Genomic DNA, 7,755 nt, shown 5'->3' with positions numbered 1-7,755 from the left:
ACAGCAATAGGAACTGGACCTTCCCAACAAGTGTATTGATCAATACATGTCTCCTGCAGCCAAGGAATACGGTCAGGAACTGGACCTGCCAAACAAGCAACTGGATCAATACATGTCTCCTACAGCCATGGAAAATGGTCGGTTATGGACCTGCCCGACAAGCGTCTCGTTCAATACACATCTACAGCTATGGAGGAATACTGTCGGGAACTGGACCTGCCTAACAAGGGTCTCATTCAATACACGTCTCTTACAGCCATGGAGGAATATCCGACGGATGAATCTGTCGGAATTTGGTAGGGAACTAGACGTGCCCAACAAGTGTCCCGTTCAATCCACGTCTCCTACAGCCATGGAGGAATATCCAACGGGAAATGGCCTACCCAACAGCTATCTCGTTCAATCCACGTCTCCCTACCAGCCATGGAGGGAAGATCCAACGGGGAACGGGACCTACCCAACAAGGCATTCGTTCCAATACCAACGTTAGCTACAGAACCATGAGGAATACGGTCGGGAACTGGACCAGCCCAACAAGGGTCTTGTTCAATACATGTCTGGTACAGCAACTGAGGAATACGGTCAGGAATTGGACCTGCCCAAAGGTCTCGTTCAATACACATCTCCTACAGCCACAGAGGAGTACAGTCTGGAGCTGGAACTGCCCAACAAGTATCACGTTCAATACACATCTCCCACATCCCACAGAGAAATATGGTCAGGAACTGGAACTGCCCAACAATGGTCTCTTTAAATACACATCTCCTATAACTACAGAATATGGTCAAGGAACTGGACATGCCCGAACATGGTCTCGTTCACCACACATCTACAACCACTGGAACTGGACCTGCCCAACAAGGGTCTAGTTCAATAACAGTCTCAGTTTATGGCTGGGAACTGGACCTGCCCAACAATTGTCTCGTTCAATACATGTCTCCTACAGGCATGGAATGCAGTCGATAACAACCTTGGATAGGTTTCGCTATTTTGGTGCCCCTTTAAAGGTTTGTGGGGTCGAGGTCGACCTGAGCTCCCAGAAAAATTTGTGAAAATTCTAAAACTGTAGTTGTGCTGTACATTTTAATTTCTAAAATCAATTTCACTATTGCCAAACACTACTGAGAAGATAAATCACACCATCTACAAATTAGATATTTATTACAAATATATTTACAAAATAAGTATATAGAAAAGAATAATCTACGAAAATATTTACAAAAAATACAAAATACGCTATATGCACAGAAAAATTGATGGAATCATTCCTAAAACTTTTATTTACAATATGAGATGGCCAGAAAAGGTCTCGGACCCATAGAGGTCAAAATGTAAAAAGAGAAAAAAAGGATGATTTGTTTTTGCCCCCCCCCCCCCCCAAAAAGCCACAATTTCACAAATTTTTTTTGTACCTAAATGAAATAGGAATTGGCTGATTTTTTATATAATAAACTCACATTATCCTTGAACGAAATTACGTAAAAAGATCTCTCTCTCTCTCTCTCTCTCTCTCTCTCTCTCTCTCTCGCTTTCTCTCTCTTTCTCTCTCTCTCTTTCTCTCTCTCTACATTGTGTCATAATTTATTGACATAAGCTCATGTAATCTGTCACCACAAAAGGCAGAGACCGACTACTTCCCACCCCTTCTCTCCCCCTCTTGTGTCGTAATCATTTCAAGGACATCACTCTCACCTCCCACCCTTCATTCCACAAACTTAGCTTCTTGCCATAGAGAGTTGTCAGCAACCTCTAAATTATCATCAACATGACTTTATAATCCAAATAGAAGTAAGTTGATGACATTCATGCCCAGAGAATACTGCCTGCTGGCCATTGTTGATAAAAAATACAAAAAAAAAAAGAGACAAAACTAAGAAATTGACATTCTAAGGAAATTGGACCAAATGGGAACATAAGACATCTCAGCCACAACCAATGGAAAGCATAAAGCACACACCATCTACCTTCAGTTTCCAACAATATAAAACTATCCCAGAGTCAACAGTGTTAGACAGCAAATCACTACCTGCCCAACAAAGGTCTCGTTCAATGCACGTCTCCTACAGCCACGAAGGAATACAGTCGGGAACTTGACCTGCCCAACAAGTGTCTTGTTCAATACACGTCTCCTACGGCTACGGAATACGGTCAGTAACTGGACATGCCCTAGAAAGGTTTTGTTCAATACATGTCTCCTACAGCCACGGGAACAGGACCTACACAACAAGGGTCTTGCTCAAGCACAGCTTTGTGATATGATCGGGAACTGGACCTGCCCAACAAGCATCTCGTTCAATATACGTTTCCTACAGCCACGGAGTAATAGGTCAGGAATTGGACCTGAATAACAAGGGGCTTGTTCAATACACATCTCCTGCAGCCAAGGAATACAGTCGGGAACCGGACCTGCCCAACAAATGACTCGTTCAATACATGTCTCCTACAGTCACAGAATATGGTTAGGAACTGGACCTGCCCAACAAGGGTCTCCTTCAATAAACATCTCCTACAGCCGCAGGGGAATAGGTCGGGAGCTGGACCTGCCCAACATGCGTTTCATTCAATACACATCTCATACAGCCACAGACCAATACGGTCGGGAAATGGACCTACCCAAACAAGGTCTCGTTCAATACACATCAACTACAGCCTCAGAGGAATACAGTCAGGAACTGGACCTGCCCATCAAGGGTCCCGTTCAATACACGTCTCCTACAGCCACGGAGGAAGAGGTCGAGAACTGGACTTGCACAATAAGCATCTCGTTTTCAATACATATCTCTTACAGACATGGAGGAATACAGTCGGGAACTTGACCTGCCCAAGAAGGGTCTCGTTCAATACACGTGTCATACAGACACTGAGGAATAGGGTTGTGAACTGGAGTTGCCCAAAAAGCGTCTCATTCAATACTAACATCTCTTACAACCACGGAGGAATACAGCCATGAATTGGACCTGCCTTAGAAGGGTCTCGTTCAATACATGTCTGCTACTGCCACGGAGGAATACAGTCGGGAATTGGACCTGCCCAACAAGCGTTTTGTTCAATACGTCTCCTATAACTACAGATGAATATGGTCGTGAACTATACCAGACCAACAACGGTCTTGTTCAATACACGTCTCTTACAACTACGGACGAATAAGGTCTGGAAATGGACCTGCCCAACAAGCTTCTCTTTCAATACACACATCTCTTACAACCACAGAGGAATAGGTTGGGTACTGGACCTGCCCAAAGTGTGTCTTGTTAAATACATGTTTCTTAAAGACACAGGCAAATACGGTAGGGAACTGGACATACCCAAGAAGGGTCTTGTTCAATACACGTCTCCTACAGACAGTAAGGAATATGGTCATAAACTTGAACTGCCCTAGAAGCATCTCATTCAATACACACGTCTCTTAGAGTCAGGGAGGTATAGGGTCGGGAACTATACCAGCCCAACAAGAGTCTTGTTCATTACACATCTCCTACAGCCATGGATGAATACGGTTGGAATAAGGTGGGGATCTGGACCTGCCCAACAATGGTCTCGTTCAATACACATCTCATACACCCACAGAAGAATATGTTGGGAACTAGACCTGCCCAACATGTGTCTCGTTCAATGCACTTTTCCTACAGCTCTGGAGGAATATGGTCGGGAACTGGATCTTCTCAAGAAGGGTCTCATTCAATACACGTCTCTCACAGCAACAGATAAATACGGTCGGAATTCGGTCGAGAACTGGACGTGCCCAACAAGTGGCTCGTTCAATAAACGTCTCCTACAGCCACAGAGGAATATCCGAAGGGAATTGGATCTGCCCAACATGCGTCTAGTTGAATACACGTCTGCTACAGCCATGGAGGAATACGGTCGGGAACTGGACTAGCCAAACAAGGGTCTTGTTCAATACATGTCTGCTATAGCAAAGGATGAATAAGGTCAGGAACTGGACCTGCCCGACAAGAGTCACGTTCAATACATGTCTCTTTTAGCCACGGAGCAATACAGTCGTGAACTGGACATGCCCAACAAGCATCACATTCAATACACGTCTCCTACAGCCATTGAGGAATACGGATGCGAACTGGACCCGCCCAACAAGCGTATCGTTCAATACACGTTTTCCACAGCTCTGGAGGAATATGGTCGGGAACTGGACCTTCCCAACATGCGTATCATTCAATACACGTCTCTTACAGCAATGGATAACTACTGTCGGAATTCGGTCGGGAACTGGACGTGCCCAACAAGCGGCTTGTTCAATAAACGTCTCCTACAGCCCCAGAGGAATATCCGAGCGAAATTGGACCTGCCCAACGAGCGTCTAGTTCAATACACGTCTGCTACAGCCATGGAGGAATACGGTCGGGAACTGGTCAAGCCTAACAAGGGTCTTGTTCAATATATGTCTGCTACAGCAATGGATGAATACAGTCGGGAACTGGACCTGCCCAGCAAGTGGCTTGTTCAATAAATGTCTCTTACAGCCATTGAGGAATACCGTCGGGAACTGAACCTGCACAACAAGTGTCTCATTCAATACACATTCTCCTACAGCTGAGGAATACGGTCGGGAGCTAAACCTGCCCAACAAGTCTCTCGTTGAATATACATCTCATACAGCCATGAAGGAATACTTTCAGGGACTGGACCTGCCCAACAAGGGTCTCGTTCAATACACATCTCAGACAGCCACGGTGCAATAGGGTCGGGAACTGTACCTACCCATTAAGCGTCTCGTTCAATACACGTCTCCTACAGCTAAGAATACAGTAAGGAACAGGACCTGCCTAACAAGGGTCTTGTTCAAGCACAGCCCCGGAATATGATGAGGAACTGGACCTGCCCAAAAAGGGTCTCGTTCAATACACGTCTCCTATAGCCAGGGAATATGTTCGGGAACTGGACCTGCCCAACAAGGGTCTCGTTCAATTCAAGTCTCCTAGAGTCACAGGAACTGGTCTTGACCAACAAGCGTCTCTTTCAATACAAATCTCCTAAGGCCACCGAAAATAGTTGGGAACACTACATCTCCAACATCGGTGTCATTCAATACAGGTGTCCTACAGCCACAGGAAATGGACCTGCCCAACAGGCGTCCCATTCAGTACAAGTCTCCTGCAGCCAAGGAACACGGTCGAGAAGGGACCTGCCTAAAAAGGGTGTCGTTCAATAAATGTCTCCTACAGCTACTAAGGAATAGGTCGGGAACTGGACCTTCCCAACAAGTTTCTCACTCAATACACATCTCAAACAGCCATAGAGGAATACTGCTTTGAACTGGACCTGTCCAACAAAGGTCTCATTCAATACTCATCTACAACCTTTGAGGAATAGGGTTTGTAATGTGTCCTGCCCAAGAAGCTTCCTGTTCAATACACATCTCCTAGAGCCACCAAATACTGTCGGGAACACTACTTGCCAAACAATCATCTCGTTCAATACACGTCTCCTACTACCACGGGCACTGGCCTTGCCCAATAAATGTCCCATTTAATGCAAGTCTCATACAGCCACTGAATACAGTCAGGAACACTACCTGCCCAACAATGATCTCATTTAATCGACATCTGCTACAGGAATGGGAACTGGACCTGGCCAACAAGCATCTTGTTCAACACACTTCTCCTGCAGCCAAGGAATACGGTCGGGAACTGGACCTGCCCAACAAGGGTCTCATTCAATAAAGGTTTCCTATAGCCGCCAGGGAATAGGTCGGGAACTGGACTTGCCCTACAAGCATCTTGTTCAATACACGTCTCATACAGCTACAGAGGAATACGGTCTGGAACTGGACCTGCCCAACAAGGGTCTCATTCAATACATGTCTCATACAGACACGGAGGAAGACTGTTGGGAAGTGGACATGCCCAACAAGGGTCTCATTCAATACACGTCTCCTACAGTCACAGAGTAATAGGTCTGGAACTGGACCTGCTCAACATGGATCTCGCTCAATAAATGTCTCCTACAGCCATAGAGGAATACCATCGGGAACTGGACCTGCCCAATAACCGTTTCGTTCAATAAATGTCTCCTATAGCTACAGATGAATATGGTCGGGAACTGTACCAGCCCAACAAGGTTCTTGTGAAATACACATCTCCTACAGCCACAGAGGAATATGTTGGGGACTAGACCTGCCCAACATGTGTCTCATTCAATACACGTCTCATACAGCCACGGAGGAATGTGGCCGGGAGGTGGACCTGCCCAACAAGTTTCTCATTCAATATACACTTTTACTACAGCCACGGAAGAATACAGTCAGGGACTGTGGCTGCCCAACAAGGGTCTCGTTCAGTACACATCTCCTACAGCTATGGAGGAATATGGTTGGGAACTGGACCTACTGAACAAGCATCTTGTTCAATACACATCTCCTACAGCTATGGAGGAATACAGTCGGAAACTTGACCTGCCCAATGAGGGTCTCATTCAATAGACGTCTCTTACAGCCACAGATGAATACGTTCGGAATTTTGTGGGGAACTAGACGTGCTCAAGAAGTGTCTTGTTCAATCCATGTCTCCTACAGCCACAGAGGAATATCTGACCGGAACTGGAACTACCCAACAAACTTCTCGTTCAATATACGTCTGCTACAGCCATGGAGGAATACAGTTGGAAACTGGACCAGCCCAACAAGGGTCTTGTTCAATATATGTCTGCTACACTAACTGAGGAATACGGTCGGGAATTGGACCTGCCCAACAATTGGCTCGTTAAAACTAAATTAGTATAAACTGAAGATCATTCAAACGTATGCACCAAGAACAACATCCCATAAAGATGAAGAAATAGAAATTTTTTATGAAGATCTGGAGATATCTTTGATAAAAGATAAAACTCAATTTACATTTGTTTTGGGCGATTTCAATGCTAAAATAGTTCAAAATTTGAGAGGAGAATCACCAGTAGGTATAATCGGAATAGGCACAAGAAATAACAGAGGAGACATTATTGTAGAATTTGGTGAAAGAAAAAATCTAAAAATCATGAATACCTTTTCTTTATATAAAAAAGGAACATAAAAATGGATATGGAGAAGCATAAACGGAGGAACGAAAAACTCAATTAAAAAGTTAATTTGGTTTGAGACGTAAGTCATAAATAAGTTAAAGTCAAGCGACCATAGAATGTGAAAAGTAAAATTTGTCTAGATCTAAGGAAAGAAAGAGAATACCTGATTTTAAGGAAGAAAATAAACAATCCTGTAATAAGAGAAAAGTCTGAAGAGTTTAGTTTAGCAATACAAAGTAAATGCTCCCAGTTACATGATGAAATGGAAGCATGTAAAGAAGAAATGAATGGTGACTTAACAAAATGTGTATTGGAATCAGCACAAGAGATACGTGGAAAAGTTCCTAAACAAGATCAAGGAAAACTATCAGAAAACACCAAAAACTTAAAAAAGAAACGATTGGAAATGAGGGTAAAACCCAAGAGAGATGAAAGAGAACTAGCAGAACTATCCAAAACAATAAACAAACTAAAGATCCAAGACATTCGTAAACACAATAAGACCAAAGTCGATGAAAATAAGACTAGGAACAGGGCGCCAACTGATATTTTCTTTAAAAGATGAAAATGTAAATATTATCAAGAGATGGAGTGATAAAAATTGCTGAGGATTTTTATACAATGTGTACAGTGATGATATAGGAAATAACTTTGTCAATAGAAATACTGAAACACCTGAACCGGTACAAAAAGTGACAGCAGAAGTAAAGAAAGCACTAAAAGGCCTAACAATTGATT

The sequence above is a fragment of the Macrobrachium nipponense genome, chromosome 11 (genome assembly GCF_015104395.2).
Source record: "Macrobrachium nipponense isolate FS-2020 chromosome 11, ASM1510439v2, whole genome shotgun sequence".
Classification (NCBI taxonomy): Eukaryota; Metazoa; Arthropoda; class Malacostraca; order Decapoda; family Palaemonidae; genus Macrobrachium; species Macrobrachium nipponense.
This window is presented reverse-complemented; position numbering follows the sequence as displayed.